We start from the raw sequence: 19,785 nt of genomic DNA, 5'->3' as shown, positions 1-19,785 counted from the left end.
TACTAAATTGAACAAACCAATGGTATGAGAACCAAATTGAACTTAACCAAAAAAATTTGGGATACCAAATCAATAATTATACCTAAATTTAAAGTCAACCACATACATCACGTATTTATTTTAAATATACTAACATAAACACATGTGCGATAGCGCCTGTGTGTATGCATTTTTTAAATATGTATGATATTATAGTAGTAGGTAATAATATTGCAATGTTATTAAGTAAATATATAAACTAAAATTATATTTATTAAAAATAAAGTGAAATATATCAGAACAGATGAAAGAATAACTATTGATAAATAAAGAAGAAGAGAAGAAGGAAAGATAGTCGATTTTATAAAAAGTTGGTAAAAGTAATAGTGAATTTTAAAAATGTAATAAATTGTTATATTTAAAGGGTAAAATTGGTATTTTGAAATGTGGACACAAAAAAGGAAATCCTCTTATATATTGTTTTAAAGGGTAAAATTGGTATTTTGAGATGTGAACACAAAAAGGGAAATTTCTTTTATATGTTGTTATAGATAACTAAATAATTCAAACTTAAACCTACATTACACTTACTTATCACTTTTAAATTAATTTCACCTAATTAAAAGTAATGATTCGAATTTAGATTTTTACTGATGTTTTTTATATAATCTTCTATTATATTTTTAAAATACACTGATCTCTCCTGATTTTAGTATTTAAAAATATATTAATTTTTTTAATATATAAAAAATAGTATATTTTAAAGAAAAAAAAAGATTCCACATAAAAACTGAACTCGTAATGCCTGCCATTTTCATAATCACTTTCTTAGGGATGTTAAATGAGCGTTAAAATGGTTAAATATTTTCATTCGTCCTTTTAGAACACTTCAAATTTTGGGATTTACTTTATATTTTAAATATTATTTTATCTAATACTGGCAGGAACTTTTACTTTTCTTTATCATTGGTTGGAGTTTAAATTCGTCCCTCGCCATTTTTTTTCTAAATTGGGGATATAATAATATGTACGCATTATAATTTTTATTTAAAAAATAATATTTCTTTTTCCTTTTTAAACAATAATTTCATTTTCTTTTTATACTTTTCATTACGCATATACTTGTGTTTTTTTTTCCTTTTTTAAACAAAATATTTGAGATTGCTTTTATTTTAATAATATTCTTTTTATTTTGAAAAATATAAAGGAATATTTTATAATTAAACCGGTGAATTAATAAATTTATTATTATTTTAAGAAATATTATTTAATATATATATATATATATATATATATATTAAATTATAAAAATCATGTTTTAAAACTATGAGAGAATTCTTTATAATGAAACTGGTACTGAAAAAGTAAATAAAAGAAAGGAAAAGTGGAAAATTAAATTGTTTGAGTTAAGGAAACTGCATATAAATAAATAAATCATTTATTTTCTTCGCTTTCAAACAGTTTAATTTTTCGTGATGTTTCTTTTCATTTATACTCTTTCATTCTGACTAATTCTTTAGTGTTTCCTAATTTATTTTTTCGTTATTTCTAGTTCGTTATTTTTTTTCCTTAACTAAAAATAAATATTGATAACTTAAAATTCAAACATAATTTGTTTATTCTCTTTTATTTTAGTATTGGTTTATTTAGACATTTTGTAGGAGATTCTAGTGTCATCCTATATTCAAGTACACTATATGTAACAATAAATTTTAAAGAAGATAATTAAAGTACATATCACAAATTGTTATGAATTTTGATTTACTTTATAAAAAACATAATTATTAAATTTCTTATAATATATAAAATTGATGATTGATATTTATATCTTTTTAATATTTTAGAATATTATAAATATTTTATATTAAATTTGATGTCAGTTCCTCTATCTTTCTCTCTATCTTTTAAGACTAGTTGAATCTAGGGGTGTCAAAACGGGCCAGCCCGGCCCGTTTTGGCCCGGCCCTTTTTTGGCCCATATTAAACGGGCTGGGCCGGGCTGGCCCGACATGGTAAAACGGGTTGCGTTTCTGAGCCCGGCCCGCGGGCTGGCGGGCTGACGGGTTGGCGGGTCGGCCTGCCAGTTTTTTCTCATTTGTATAATTTGTAGCCCAATCAGATTTTAATTTTTTTCATTTCAAATTTAGTTGACTGAATAATGTCCCAATTTTATATTACCAAAAGAAATTCTCCTGCAATTAAGAATACAACAACAATGATCTATTAAACAAGAAAATTATCACAACACAAACAGCCCTGCAATGGAACCAGAACGCTACGAAGTTGAAATGGAACCAGAACGCCGTGGGTGGAGGAGAAGTGAGCGCAGAGAAGAGTTGAGAAGAAGAGACGCAATCACAGAGTGTGTGAGGTGTCTCGGCGCAGAGTGTGTGTGAGGGAGGGATACTGAAAAAATGTGCACGTGCTGTTTTTTTTATTAAGTGATACGGCCCGCGGGCCGCCCGTTTTGGCCCGCGGGTTGGCCCGACGGGCCAGCGGGCTTGACGGGCCGGGCTGTCATGGGTTGACGGGCTGAATTTCTGGACCCGGCCCATGTATTTACTGACGGGCTAGCGGGCCGGCCCGTCGGGCCCGGCCCATTTTGCCATCCTTAGTTGAATCTCTTGTTTTTAAATTAGGGTTAAACATTTTTTTTTGTTCTTTAACTTTTTATTGAAAATTAGAATTAGTTCGTTTTCGAAATTTTTGACGAATTTAGTCTTCCATTTTTAGAAATTGATGTATTTAATCCTTTTAACCAAATTTTGTTAAGTTTATTTGATGTTTCAAACACGTTTTCAGTTAATATTGAAACGAAAATGTGTCAAACTGTGTAAATAACTCAAATGCTATGATAAACGCGTTTGAAATGTCAACGAAACTTAGCAAAATTTGGTTAAAATGAATAAACTCACACTACAAGAAAATATCTCATTAATAACTAATTGTAGTGACCAAAAGTTGTTAGTCATTATAGTAACCAATTTAGCTACCAATTTACAAAATAAAAAACTATTGGTTACTAAAGTAGTCACTATTATGAATACAAAATTATAATTGATTGTTAAATTGATCACTAATTAATTAGAGACCAATTTAGAAACCAATATCCTTTGGTAGCAAAAACCTTGATAGATAATGTTTAGTAATCGATTTCTTTTGATAGCTAAATTTTAGAAACCAATCTAGAGACCACTTATAATATTTTATTCGTTATTATTTTAGTAATCAATAACCTAGTAACCTTTTAATAATGAATAAAATATTATAATTAATCTCTAAATTGATTTCTAAAATTTATTAGTCACCAAAGAAAATTAGTTACTAAACATTATCTACTAAGATCTTTGCTACTAAAGAATATTGATTTATATATTGGTCTCTAATTAATTAGTGTTCAATTTAACGATCAATTATAATTTTGTATTCATAATAATGACTACTCTATTAACTAATACATTTTTACTTTGTAAACTGGTATCTAAATTTATTATTATAGTGACTAACAACTTTTGATCACTAAAATTAAAATTAGTTAATGAGATATTTTCTTGTAATTTCACATATGTCTGAACTTGGCAAAAAAACATATTTAAACATTTAAAAAATACTTGAATTATACACCTATTAGAATTTATATATAAATTTTATTTAGAATATTCATATAATCAGCGGTGACAAATAAAAATGTATTTATAGATAAAAAAATACAAATAATTTATTATTGCTGTAAGAGATTAATATTATAAATTATTAGGAAAACCATATGTGTTTAGCACTTGTATCCATTTTTTATTTTATTGTATTAAAATAAAAAAGAAATTATTTTAATTATTATAAAAGTGGGATGTAAAATAAATAATTTTATAACTTTATTATAGATATTTAATTAAATTAAAAAGATGTAAATTTTATAATCTATATAAAATGTATATATAAAAACTAATTTGTTCTAATGTTCTCAAATTCTTTAATTAGTCATGTGAAGTTGGGAAAGCATTTAATTATCCAACATTAATGTTGTGTTTGGGTTGTGGAATGAAGTTGGAAGAGTGAGACTAGGTTGATTTAAGTTGATTTGTAGGTGAAGATGAGGTTATTTGGATCAAGAGAAAGACATTATAATTTGAGTGGATACGAAGAAAAAGTTTGTGAAATGTTGTGTATCATGTGATTGGTAAAATTTAATAAATTTTTATCTTTAATAGAATAAATTGTATGATTACCATTTTACCTTTCAATTTAAATAGGAGAAATAATATTAAAATAAAAATAAAATTATTATTTAAAATTAGAAAAATAAAATTTATTGATATTATCATTAATAACCTGAAATAATTTATTAATATTCTCAATAATAACTTGAAATATTTTACAATATACACGGTTTAATTTAACAAACAAAAAATATCTCTATTTATATTTATATTTATTTCTTTTATATAATTAATTCATTTAAAAAATTTACATATAATATATCACAAAACCATATTTATTTAAATTTTGTTCCTCGATAATAATAACAATAATAATAATAATAATGATAATATAATTATTATAATAATAATACCATTATATAACAACAACAACAATAATAATAATAATAATAATAATAATAATAATAATAATAATAATAATAATAATAATAATAATAATAATAGGAAACAATGAAGATCTTTTAACCATTATTTTAAAAAGTCAAGTGCTTGTAGAGATGACAAATAAATATGTCTCCGTGAGTATTGTTCGAACCCGTTTCCGTTTTGACGGGGAATCCCTGCGTTGACTGAATATGAGTATGGGTATTGGGAATCCCCGGCTTTTTCAATTGGGTATGAGGATGGGTATGGGGATGTACATATCTCCGCCATAATATCCGTCCTCGCCATATCTTCCATCCCGTCTAAATTATTAATTAAAATATTCATAATTAATTAAGTAACTATACATACATATATATATATATATATATATATATATATATATATTCTATTTTTTATTTCTTATAATTATTTGGTTTGTCATAAAATGCATTCGCATCTCCAATATATTTTTTATCTTATTATAATCTTTATGTAAATATGTTAAAATGATGTATGTTGATTAAAAATTTTGTATGCCTCACATTTGAATATTTCTATTATTTTTTAATATTTTTATTTATTGTATATTTTCCTTTCACATGAGAATGTTCATACTCTCAATTTAAGGTAATATAAAAAAAATTATTTACGTATTATTATTATTTTTTGTTTAATTTGAAGAACTCTTATGTTTCGTTAAAATAATTTTCGTTATTTTTCAACCATTGAGTATATATGTTGATATTTGAAAAGTTTTCTTAGATCTCTAAGGTATTTTTCATCTTATCATACCCTTAATTATACATTTGATTTCCTTTATGCGATTTCTTTCAATAGTGTCTCAAATTATTTCCCAGACACACATTTGTTAATTTGTTAATATTTATATTTATTGTTTATTTTCATCATGTAGAATAATATTTCGATATATTCTATCGAATTATTTTTTATTTTCTAACTCATTATTAATCATACTGTAATTTTTTTCACTTTAATTGTATAAATAAAATTTATTTACTACAATATAAAAATTTAATATAATTGCTATGAATATTTTTTTGTCACTATCCAACATATATTGGAGTTCAGAAGATACAAAATCTATGTTAAAATTTTATTATTATGTTTATTATTTTTTTTGTGTTACTTTGATTAAGTGATGTATTATAACTTTTATTAGTGTATAAAAAAGAGATTCATTAGAATTTAAAAAATTGAAGTAAACAAACATTTAAAATATATTTTAATTTGAATATTTGTTTTCTTTTTATATTCTTTTTAAAAAAATATTTTTTAATTTTATCAACTAAATTTCATTAATGTTTGTAGTTTGCAAATTTAATAAATGTTTTGGTTCTCATGAAATTTTATTTGGTATTCTAATCTTAAATGTAAACAATTATAATTTATTTCAAAGTATTTGATATGGAAGAAACAATCATCTAGAGATGTCAAAATGGATCAGAACCTGCGAGCCAACCCGGCTCACCACGAGTTCGGGCCGGGTTGGGTTGAAATTGTTTTACAAATTTCAATACGGGTTCATTTTTGACCTGACTAATTTAGAACCCGGCTCATTCGGGTTGAACCCGTGGTGAGCCGGGTTGGTGAGCCAACCCGCAGATAAAAGGGTCACACAAGTGTTTTTATTTATTTTTATTAAGTTGGACTTTACATTTGGATCATGTTAAGTTATTTTTTTATCTAACAAATAAATAATTTGTATTTTTTTTTATTTTGGTTTGTATTTGGATTGTATTGAAGTTTATTTAGATTTTAATTAGAATTACAATTTAGTTTTGACTGAAAAAAAATAATTTTTTTAATTAATTGAATCCGTGAGCCAACCCGTTTAACCCGCCAACCCGTGGTGGGTCGGGCCGGGTTCGAATTCTTTTTGTAAGCATAAACGCAGAATATGATCGTATTATTAATTCTAATAATCAATCATAAACAATATCCCATACTGATAACCATGTTGTAAAAAGTAAACAGAAGCGTACCTGAATTGGTCATAACGATAATATTAGAGAGCACTAATGATACAATGATCTTCCTCCTGTAGAGCACCTTTATTTCCCTTTGGTTTTCTCTCTTGATGGGGATAGGGAGAAAGGAACAGGAAGAGTACGTTATGACTCTGTGTGTGTGCTCTCAGAAGGGGACCACGACCATTTATAAACTGAATTACTTAAGTTTTAGTATTTCTAATTTGGCCCCTCATCATATTAGAAATTACTAACTGGTCTCTACACAATATTTATTTTCATGACATATGCCTTTAGCCAAATCTTTAATTTAGTCAGATCACTTTATTATTTGGCTTTATAAATAATGGCCCTAACACATTTAATTATGTATCATATATATGCATGACCCAAAATTACTAACAATCTCCCACTTGTCACAAATATATATGTACTTACAACCTTATAAATGTGTTAGACTTTATGAGCTCAAAATTACCATTATATTACTCGAGCATACTCCAAAAGTCCCGTCCATTGATTATATCAGTATGTAGAACCAAACCAGTTTTTCATTGCATCAATCGCAACTAAAACCAACAATGATCACTAATCTTGACACAACTAAATGACATGGATTCATCATGAAACGTGTAGCATGAAAAATTATGTGAAGGTGATCTGTATATACACATCTATTTTCAACTGGTCCAAACTTTAACTTAATTAGATCAATATAAAAAAAAAACTTAATGTACAAAGTGTAAAATTAAAACCACATATATAAATAACCAAATATGTCTGAAAGTTCAATGTATGCATACAAGAAATTAAACATAGAACATAAAACATATGAAAAATGACTATCTTCCACTAAACCTCAAATTCCTCAAACTGTAAAACACCCATGTGAGCAACATGCTCATGAAAGACCTTGGGTGAAAGTCCTTTAGTTAGAGGATCTGTAATCATGGAGTTTGTCTCTAAATGTTCTATGGAAATCTGTCCACTCTGTACTCTTTCTTTAACAACTAGGAACTTAATGTCGATGTGCTTCGACTTAGTCGAGCTCCTATTGTTGTTGGAATACAATACAGCGGATTTATTGTCACAATATAACTTAAGTGGTCTTTTAATGCTTTCCACAATTTTCAGTCCTGTGACAAAATTTCTCAGCCATATCCCGTGATTAGATGCCTCATAGCATGCTACAAATTCTGCTGCCATGGTAGAAGTAGCTGTAAGGGTTTGCTTGACATTGCGCCAAGAAACCGCACCACCTGCCAACATAAAAATGTAACCTGAAGTAGATTTTAAGCTATCTTGACATCCTGCAAAATCTGAGTCAGAAAACCCAGTGATCTCCAACTGGTCTGACCTCTTGTATGTGAGCATATAACCTCTTATTCTCTTTCAATATCTCATGACCCTTTTTGCTGCTTTCCAATGGTCCATTCCTGGATTGCTTAAGTATCTACCTAGAACCCCAACTATGTATGCTATGTCTGGACGCGTACATACTTGGGCATATATCAAACTCCCTACAGTTGACGCATAAGGAATCCCCGGATTTACATTCATGCATGTTAAACCTTTTAAGAACTTTATCGATATAGCTCCTTTGTGATAATCCTAGAATACCCCGAGATCGATCTTGGTGTATCTGAATTCCTAATACAAAGGAGGCGTCACTAAGATCTTTCATTTCAAAATTCTTTGACAGAAATTTCTTAGTTTCATGCAATATGCCTATATCATTAGTGGCAAGTAGAATGTCATCAACATACAAGATCAGGAAAATAAACTTGCTCCCCTTAAACTTGTGATACACACAATCATCAACAAGATTCATCTCGAAGCCAAATGAGAGAATTACTTGATGAAATTTATGGTACCATTGACGGGATGCTCATTTTAGTCCATAAATGGATTTAGTCAATTTGAAAACCATATTCTTTGGGTCTCTGGACACAAAATTTTCTGGTTGCACCATATAAATCGTCTCGTCAATGTCACCATTGAGAAACGCCGTTTTGACATCCATTTGATGAAGCTCCAAATCATAATGTGCAACAAGAGCCATAATTGTCCTAAAAGAGTCTTTTGATGAAACTGAAGAAAAAGTCTCTTTAAAGTCAATCCCTTCTTTTTGAGTAAATCCCTTAGATACAAGACGAGCCTTATACCTCTCCATATTACCGTTAGAATCCCGTTTGGTCTTAAATAACCATTTACAACCAATGGGTTTCACACCTTCTGGTAATGGGACAAGTTCCCAAACCTTATTGTCTTGCATGGATTTATACTCTTCCATCATTGCTTCAATCCATTTTCCTGAATTAGGATCCTGTATGGCTTGACGGATGGTGATTGGATCATCTTCCATCACACCATTGTTAGGATCTTCATTTTCTTGGAAAAATACAACATAATCATCTGAAATTGCACTTCTCCTTTCTCTCATGGATCTCCGCAAAGGTGCTGGCTCATGAAGCATAGGTTGTTGAGGATCTTGAGTTTGTTCTTCACGAACAACCAAATCATCTTAAGTATGGGGTTCATCAGCAATATTTTGTGGAGGTTCCGAACTTACTTCATCAAAAGTAATTGTTTGAATCGGTTTTGGAATTATTACCGATTCTTGCTCCAAAACAAATTTCCTAATTTAATTCTTCCCCCCAAACTCAATATCCTCAAAGAATGTAGCAGTCCCTGTCTCAAAAATTGTCTTTAATATGAGATCATAAAATTTATATCCCTTGGATCTCTCAGAATAACCAATAAAGTAACTACTTACTGTTCGGGAGTCCAATTTCTTTTCATTTGGCTTATAAGGCCTTGCCTCAGCTGGACAACCCCACACATGGAAATTCTTTAGACTAGGCTTTTGCCCAATCCAAAGCTCATAAGGTGTTTTAGTAGCTGCTTTAGTTGGTACTCTGTTTAGAATATAAGCTGCCGTCTTTAGTGCCTCTCCCCAGAGTGACTCTGGTAAGGTAGAATGACAAATCATACTCCTTACCATATCCTTAAGAGTCCGGTTTCGTCTCTCAGCTACACCATTCATATTGGGTGATCTTGGCATGGTGTACTGTGGGACAATTCCACACTCCTCTAGGTACCTGGCAAAAGGTCTTGGACGCTGTTCACCTGATCCATCATATCTGTCATAGTACTCACCACCACGGTCAGATCTAACAGACTTAATTCTTTTGTTGAGTTGATTTTCAACTTCAGCTTTAAAAGATTTGAACACATCCAAAGATTGTGACTTTTCATGTATAAGAAATAAGTATGCATATCTTGAGTAATCGTCTATGAATGATATAAAGTATTGTTGACCATTCCAAGAAGGTGTAGGGAATGGCCCACAAATGTCCGTATGAATCAACTCTAAGACGTCTGAGGCTCTATATGCACCTCCTCTTCGCTTTGGTCTGTTTGCCCTTAATGCATTCAACACAAACATCAAAGTTTGTGAAGTCAATGGACTCTAAGATTCCATTTGACACAAGTCGTTCAACTCTATTTTTAGAGATGTGACCTAAGCGCTTGTGCCATAATGCTCCTGATTGAGTATTGTCAATTTTATGTTTAGTACCATGAGATTCTGTATTAAGGGTTTCATTATAGGTGGTCACAGTATCAAGCAAATATAGATTATCATAAGCCAAAAGTGAACCAGTTCCAACAATATTTGAATTAAACGACAAACTAAATTCATTATTTCCAAATGAACAAGAATAACCGGATTTGTCCAAATAAGAAACTAAAATTAAATTCCGTCATTTAGACGGCACAACAAAAGTGTCTTTCAAATCCAAATAAAACCCAGTACATAATAATAATCTAAAATCGCCAATAGCCTCCACCTCCACCGATTTGCCATCTCCAACATATATCCATCTTTCAGAATCAATTGGCTTCCGGTAGTTTAGGCAACCCCTCATAGAAACACTGATGTTAGTAGTTGTACCTGAGTCTAACCACCAAGTGTTACTAGGTACTGACGCTAAATTGACCTCAGAACAAACCAAAGCAAGACTATGCTTTAGACTTATGCAGTTGAGAACAATTTCCATGTTCCTTTTCCAGTCCTTAAAAATTGTTCCATTAAGGATCGGAACAGAATTCATATTAGCAAATACAGAAGCAATTGTAGTTGTATATAAAAAAAGAGTAATTAACTAATTATGCTCACATAATAAAATAAATCATTATAAATATATATTCAAATAATGGTTTAACCCATCCCAAAACACCCAATGCACCATTAATATCAAGTCTTTGGACAGTAATACTAACTGCTAGAGGTATCTGGTTGTAATGATCAAACATTGATAGTAAAACACGTCCAACAACAAACTAATCTTTGGATTAATTTATCATCGACAAAGCAAATCCTTATAATTATCACATGTTTATCATCACAAGTGTGTATGCAATCCAGCCAAATATTAATCTTCCTTTGGGCTGATCAATACTCGCATGAACATACATAAACACCAATATTTAACATTTTTTCACGAACTATCTACTCAAGAGAGGTCACTTTGGTGACTTCTTGATTCAATTAATTCATTTAAAATATTAAACAAAACCAAAATTTGATTATATATTTATTCCAAAACCAAATATATTTATTTTATATATTAAACAACCAAAAAAATATATAAAATTATTTATATTCTAAAATATAAATCCTTATGTTCAAATGTCTTGAACCCAAAATTCAAAATTAATTAAAATAATTTACTTCAATTAGGGTTTTAAGAAACCCTAGGATTCTCAATTTGGGGTTTTTCTCCCAAAAACAAAATTGGGATTAAGGGTTTCAGAATTAGGGATTTAGGGTTCTAAATAGAAATTAATTAAATTAACCAAAGACAAATATGAATCAAGTATGGGTGGCTCTGATTCCACATGTAAGCATAAACATAGAATATGATCCTATTATTGATTCTAACAATCAATCATAAACAATACCCCATACTGATAACCATGTTGTAAAAAGTAAACAGAAGCGTACCTGAATTGGCCATAACGATAATATTAGAGAGCACTAATGATACAGTGATCTTCCTCCTGTAGAGCACCTTTATTTTCCTTTGGTTTTCTCTCTTGATAGGGATAGGGAGAAAGGAACAGGAAGAGTACGTTATGACTCTGTGTGTGCTCTCAGAAGGGGACCACGACCATTTATAAACTGAATTACTTAAGTTTTAGTATTTCTAATTTGGCCCCTCATCATATTAGAAATTACTAACTGGTCTCTGTAACATCCCGGTAGGATATTACTTAAAATAAAATAAAAATAAAATAAAATAAACAGGCAGAAATAGATACATAATTTATTAAATAAAGCATTTCCCAAAAAACACGGGAAAATTCAAATCCTTTAAATTTAATTTCCAACATAAATAAATAAAGTATTAATAATATACTCAAATCCTCCTATTACAAATTTATTGTTCAAAACCATAATGAAATTACAAAAAGTTATTTAAAAATGCTTTATAAACAATCCCAAGATCTCTGTTCCCACTCTCCGCTTCTATACAGCTCCTGGCTCACCTGAAACATCATCTGTTCCCGGATAATAAATTACCCGATCATCGCCACACACACAGATAGGGTGAGCTATGCACAGATAGACATATAAACATAAAATAAATATGCCCCCATCCCAATGAAAATAACACCACTAAAATATTTCATTATTTTTAAATTACCCATCCCTAATCTCAAAGTCCTTCGTGAGTCATATGCATGAACTAGGTCTTGGGACTTCACTGTGCTTCCACGAAACTAACCCATTCGTGGTCTAACCCTATGAGCCTATCCTGCTCATAGTCCTGCCCTACAGACTCCTCGTCTGTAGTAAAACATCCAAGCCTTCCTCGTTCAGACCCTGGCACGCATGCAATCACCATACTATGGACTCCTCGTCCAATAGCAGCCGACATGAACATAACAGTTCCTTGCCCATCGTGCGTCCGACGCATGTAATCACCACACTAAGGATTCCTCACCACTTAGCAACCGACGGGAACTACACAGTTCCATGCCCATCATGCGTCCCACCATCAAGCAATCCCAGACCCCTATTTGACTTAGTCCTTCAAGCCAACACCACAAACACATGCACATAATTCCTATACTTTAGGAAATAACAAGTAACAGTACAAACAACACATATAAACATGACTCCTTGCCATTCCACTACTTTTAAAGTATGATTATAATGTTCCCATACTTTCCCAAAACCCGTCATGATCATGCACCACTCGATCATAGTGATATCATCAATAGTGGCTTTATTCACACACTTATAACATCATACATTCGAGCTAACATATATAGGTTCATATATTCAACATGTTTCAACAAGCACTACCATAAACATACTCATCAATCACACATCTATATGTTTATATATATACATTCACCAATCAAGGCCATATCAGCACTTGAGCACACTTAATCACCTATTAGTAATCATACTATTAGGGAATTCAAACACCCAATCATGAATGACGTATATCTCCCTCTGCAGGCATCCAATTCAAATCTCCACCGTTCAAAGTGAAGAACAACATGTTGTGAAAAACCTTCCAAAATTTCACCTAAATCGGACGGTTAACGAATCGGGAAATGCAGTTTTACGAAAACTGCGTAGACCAGGAAAATTGGTGGCGCCTAGCGCCAGAATCAGTAGCCCAGCGCCTGGCGGTACAAAACTACCGCCGGGCGGTTCCTGTTCCGCAAAAATACAAAAAACAGCGTTTTTCGTGAATCAGAACACCACGCATCACTTGTATGGAGCCTGGCGGCCAAAGGGGTGCCGCCAGGCGGTTCCTGCACCTGCGAACCTTACCCCCTTTACAACAACTCTGATTTCCATCAATTTCTGACTCCATAGGATACATCCTAGTTATTGGGATTATGGTTCATCCCTAACGCTTCCCATTCACGAATTTATTAACATTTTCCATTTAGATTAGTGTCGTTTTTGAAATCCCCAATTCATCAACCCTAAGATAACCTTCATGCAATTTTCTTCTCAATTAAACCCCAATTCCACGAATTTTTAATGAAATACGATGTTTAATCATTCTTAAAGATTAGAACGCGATTTCTCCCCGATCAGAAACCTCCCAGAACGCAAAGAACATCAAAATCGAATCAAAAGGCTTGCGTCGCCTGGCAGGTCAATCAACACCGCCAGGCGCTTCATCTAGAAAACCCAAAAACTTGGTACAAAGCCATGCGTCGCCTGGCAGTCGGGAGCTTACAGCAGATGAGTCGCCTGGCGGCATTTCTTCACCCGCCAGGCGGTTTCTGGAAAAATCCCAGAAACATGAATTTTCATACAATATGGACAGATTATTAACACCCAATAATCATATAATTCATGCAATCAAACAATACAACTCCCCATAACCCTTTTTTGATGATGTCCAAGAGCCTTCCTCACAATGATAATTCCAGGATCCTTCTAACCAAACCTTTCCTAGCTTAATTTCATGTATTTAAATAGAAAAACGAATTTATCACTAATGGAAGTTAATGAAAAAGAGAGTTAATTAGTTCTCAACAAGAAGCAAGGATTGAACCCACAACCTTCCAATTACAACACCAATGTATAACCAAATCAACCAAATCAACCAAATCATGTTTCATGATAATTCCTAAAATTTTAGGATTATATTATCACGTCTCACCCTCAAATATATTAACAAAATAATGCACAGATTAAAATAACACACAATTGGCATACATAAGACTTGAACCTAAGTCCTCTCACACAAACCGAGTACTCTCAACCACTTGAGCTACTACTTTTCCACGTCATAGCACTCCGCATTAAATGTCTTAAAGGCTTCTTCTACCCGCATTTATTAAATAATTATTTAATTAATTATTTAAATTTTTCGGGTCTTATAGTCTCTACACAGTATTTATTTTCATGACATATGCCTTTAGCCAAATCTTTAATTTAGTCAGATCACTTTATTATTTGGCTTTATAAATAATGGCCCTAACACATTTAATTATGTATCATATATATGCATGACCCAAAATTACTAACACTTTTGGCTCGCTAAAAAGTGAGCCGAGTTGGGTTGGCTCACTAAATCATCAACCCGTGGTGGGTCGAACCGGGTCGCATCGGGTTACCCATTTTGACAGCTCATCCTCCTAATATTGAATAGTTGATAATATTATGTTTTTTACCGTAATTTTTTTTTCTTTTATAAAAAATAATATTGAAGTAATTAGAACACGAGTACGGGTATGGGTACGAGATTATACCCGTTACCCGATGGGGATGAGGATGAGACAAAAGTTTGATACCCGTTGGGTTTGGGTATGGGGATGGGGATGGGAATGAGGATGAATTTTTTCTGCGAGGATGGGTATGGGATAGCGAAACCCGTCCCCGCCCCGTTGCCATCCCTAAGTGTTTGTTCACAGTGTGTATTTAATTTTGGTATTGACATTGATAATTGATATCATTTCATTTAGAAGTCATAATCATATATAATGACAGAAATCAAAGGTGGAATGTCATATGGTAGGAATTAAGTTAATATAGCTAGATATTTATGTTGAGATAATATTTTCATCACTCCTCACTATGAAGAAGAATGGGATTTAATATAGTCTATCATACATGGATAAGGACGGTTTAAGAGTTTGAGAGGCCTGAAGCAATCTTTAAAAATGATATCTTTTATTTAAATTTTATTTTTGATCTTTTTTTGATGCAAAATTATTTATTAAACTGTCATAATTAATTTAATTTAAAATTTCTTCTTTGATAAATAATAAGGCTAATTTATTTAATATTTTTTTAGACATGGTTGGCACTACTGAAATTGCTAATATTATTCTATAAGTTACATATGTATTTGGAAAAGAACCTAATATTTTTATATAATTAAGAATGTCAATTAGTTTATCATTTTCAAAACCTATAATTTCTTTTAAGATATTTAATTATGAAAATAAATCAAATCCATCATTATGCAACAAATTAATATGTTTTAAAGATTTTTCAAGGTTAAAGTTTTTTTTTTAAAAAAATGTACAATCTAGTAACTTTAATTTTTTAACACTACATAAAAAATAAAAAATATCTTCATATATTTTAAATTGTCCAAATCTACTCTGGAGTGTGGTAATTTCTTTATCTATAATTTACAAAAAGGAATCAATTCTAAACATTCTTGAAGAGATTTTACAATTTCATTCTCACTACTTTCATCAAATTATTTATTTTTGCGTCTAATACGTTTTTCACATAACTTAGGTTATTCCAACGGCGAACCTTTTATGGGACACATGACCAAACTTTTTTTATATTTTATGTAATTTAAATATATTTTTTAAAAATTTAATATTTAATATAATTTGACATTTGATATATATATATATATATATATATATATATATATATATATATATATATATATATATATATATATATATATATATATATATATATATATACTTTTCAATCTAACATTTTACATATTTTTAAAATAAAATAATTATTTTATTAATATTATCTTTTAAGTGATTATTTGTTCATTTTAACTATTGTCTGTATTTGATTGTTTTTTTTTAAACTTAATCATTATTGATAAAAATTAATTATAGTAAAATTATAAAAAATATTTGTATTTAATTTTATAATTGTAATAATAATTATTATTATAATTTTATTATTTTTTATTATCATAAAAAAAATTAAATACAATTTTTTACTAGTTTATATAAAATTTTTGGAATTACTTTTTTAGTTCATATTTTCATTAAAAAATATCAAGGTTGTCACGAGTTTTTTTTTATTTGAATTTGGTCGTGAATTTTGAAAAAATGATGCAATTTGATTCTTTTTTCGTCAAATTTTTTGAATCAAATCAAGATTTTTTCATCAAAACTAAAGATGGTTTGTTTTGTTGGTGTAATTGACATAATCATAATGTCAATTTTGATGAAAAATCTTTACTCCACTTTACGAAATTTAACGAAATTATCAAATTACATCAATTTTTAAAAATTCGGGACCAAATTGAGACTAAAAAAAACAGAGGACCAATTTGACATTTAAAAAAAATGAACCAAAAGAGTAATTTAATCAATATTTTGGCACCCCCAAAATTTTGGTTCAAGATCCGCCACTGGGTTCTTCTCAACTCGATTGTAAGTTTTTTTCCCTAAACTTGAATTATCTTTATATAGAAAACTCAACTTTGAATTATGCTCTAATTAATCTATTATCCACCAAAAGACTAACTTCTAGTTTAATTAATAGTTTTGTAAAAAAAATTCAGTTCCTCATTAAAATATATGCAAAAAAAAACTCTTGAAACTCGTAAATCGAAAAGTACTAAAAATAAAAAATTAGACAAAAGAAACACATTTCTAATTTTAGTACAAGTCCAAAACATAATAAAAACTACAATAACACAAATAAAAAGAAAAAAAACATACTAACCAGAAATGAGGATGAAAACTTGGTACAAACGATCAATATGAGATTGAAGAAATGTAATCTGCCAAGAGCCTAGAAAATGACTCTTAAAAAGGAGAAAGTAAGGAGAGACAAACGAAGTCACAATGAGAGAAAGATAAAAAAAAAGAAGGTTTAATTATTCGGATGGTACCCACTTTAGTAGAGGTGTGTGTCAATCTGGTGTCCCCTTTTATGCTTTTATAAAAATGTCAGTTGCATTCCAACTTTTGTTTCAATTAGGTACCTTTCAGTTTTTTTAGACCTTCTTTTACTGGATGCCTAAAGTGAGTAACTTTATTTACCTTACCCTTAAGTTGATGGGAAATGAAAGAGAACTATCTAAGTTTTAAGTTTTAAGAGACTAGTTTAGAACTTATTTGTTGGATCAATTTGATTAACTGGAATAGAAATTCTAGTCTTAGTAGATTTTCTCAATAATAATAGTTATTAAGAAAGCATAAATATGGATCTTAGTGAGTATTACATGGAGAGAGATGTAAAACACTTTTATGTTAATACAACATCTTTATGTAAAATCTAGAATGAATCAGAATCGTTGAAAACATCCTTATGTATACAGAAAACTTCGTAGATCAAAGAATAAAACGTTTAAGAATTATTTTATTGGTGAACAAGTTTCTTAAATTATATATATATATATATATATATATATATATATATATATATTTATTTATTTATTTATTTATTTAAATTATAAAAATTTTGTTTTAAAACTATGAGAGAATTCTTTATAATGAATCTGGTACTGAAAAAGTAAATAAAAGAAAGGAAAAGTGGAAAATTAAATTGTTTGAGTTAAGGAAACTGCATATAAATAAATAAATCACTTATTTTCTTCGATTTCAAACAGTTTTATTTTTCATGATGTTTTCCCCTTAACTAAAATAAATATTGATAACTTAAAATTTCAAACATAATTTGTTTATTCTCTTTTATTTTAGTATTGGTTTATTTAGACATTTTGTAGGAGATTCTAGTGTCATCATATATTCAAGTACACTATACGTAACAATAAATTTTAAAGAAGATAATTAAAGTACATATAACAAATTGTTATGGATTTATATTTACTTTACCAAAAAGCATAATTATTACATTTGTTGATAATATATAAAATTGATGATTGATGTTTATATTTTTTTTAATATTTTAGAATATTTTTAATATTTTACATTAAATTTGATGTCAATTATATATCTTTCTTTTTATCTTTTAAGATCTAGCTGGATCTCTTGCTTTTAAATTAGGATTAAATATTTTTTTTCCTTAACATTTTTTTAAATTGGAATTAGTTTATTTTTATCAATTTAGTTTCCGAATTTTAGGAAGGGATGAATTTAGTTCTTTTAATCAAAATTGGTTAAATTTATTCGACACTTCAAACATATTTTTCAACTAACATTGAAATAAAAATGTATTAAACTGTGTAAATAACTCAAATATCATGATGAAACGTGTTCAATGTAAGGCCCATTAAAATTGTTTTATTCCTTCTTGTCCTAAATTAAAGGGATGTCCCTTGTGAGTGGGCCTAAGGGTTGGCCTAACAGATAAAACCAACCTAAGTCTTCCCTAACTCTCATTTTTCCCCTCACTTCAGAGAACCTTGAGCCACAGCTGTCTCCCGCTCAGTTAGGGTTTGGTGTCACCTTGGTCAAGCGAGTCGAACAAGTATTTCCTCTTCACGTAAGTATCTTTCCCCCCACTGTGCTTGTTATTTTTTTGCTACTATTAATCTGAGTAGCTTATGTCTCTGCTGCCTTTCCCTTTTCCAACTCCTTAAGTCTTCCCCGAGCTAGCATCAGAGCTGTGTGCTAAATCAGTTTGGTCTAGGAGTCTTCTACTAAACCTTTCCAGGTAAGGGAAGCTAGAACCCTCCTAATTGTTTGGGGTGATTGTGGTTATTTGGGTTGGTCTCGCGATTGATTGAGTTTTGCATGCTGTTATGGATGTATGAAATGGTTGGATCATTGTTTGGGTATGCCAATATGTCTGCTGCAGGTGAAAACAGTGGCGAGAATTGATAAACTCGCCCAAGCGAGCATGTCTCGCCTAGGTGAGATTAACAGGGGCTCACCTAAGTTATTTTCCACGAATGGTCACCCAGGCGACCCACTACGTTTTTGAGTGAGCGAACGTCTCGCTTAGGCGAGGAGAGTCTCGCCTAAGCAAGAATACGTGCAAGGCCACTGTACTGGAAGTTGAGCTCTCGCCTAGGCGAAGGGAGCTCGCCTGAGCGAGAGTCCGTCTCGCCTGAGCGAGACCTTTCTGCCTGAGCGAGAAGCTGGACGAGAATGTGGCTGGCCCTGATGTTTTCCTTGATCTCAAATGTTGACAATATGTTTGTATGAGTATTATCTTTAAAAATATGAACTGAATGACCTTTATGAATGGGATGGTGTATGAGTTGTGATTCATGAGTTTTAACATGATGTGAGTATGATGTTTGTATGAGATGATTCATGGAATTGTAATGATGAGTTTGGTATGAGTTCGACATGAGACATGAAAGTGTTGGTATCAATGTGGCATGGTAATGATATGAGATGGAGTTCCATATTCGTGGTTCGAGAATAATGAGTTGGTATGGTTTGGCTGGGAAAGAGGTGAATTATGAGAAACTTGTATGTGATGTATATGTATATATGTGTGTATGCATGCTAAATGCGTTTGATTGATTAAGAATGATTGGTCTGTGTCAGTGCGTAAT

Source organism: Vigna unguiculata, chromosome 5, assembly GCF_004118075.2.
Source record: "Vigna unguiculata cultivar IT97K-499-35 chromosome 5, ASM411807v1, whole genome shotgun sequence".
In the NCBI taxonomy this organism is placed as follows: Eukaryota; Viridiplantae; Streptophyta; class Magnoliopsida; order Fabales; family Fabaceae; genus Vigna; species Vigna unguiculata.
This window is presented reverse-complemented; position numbering follows the sequence as displayed.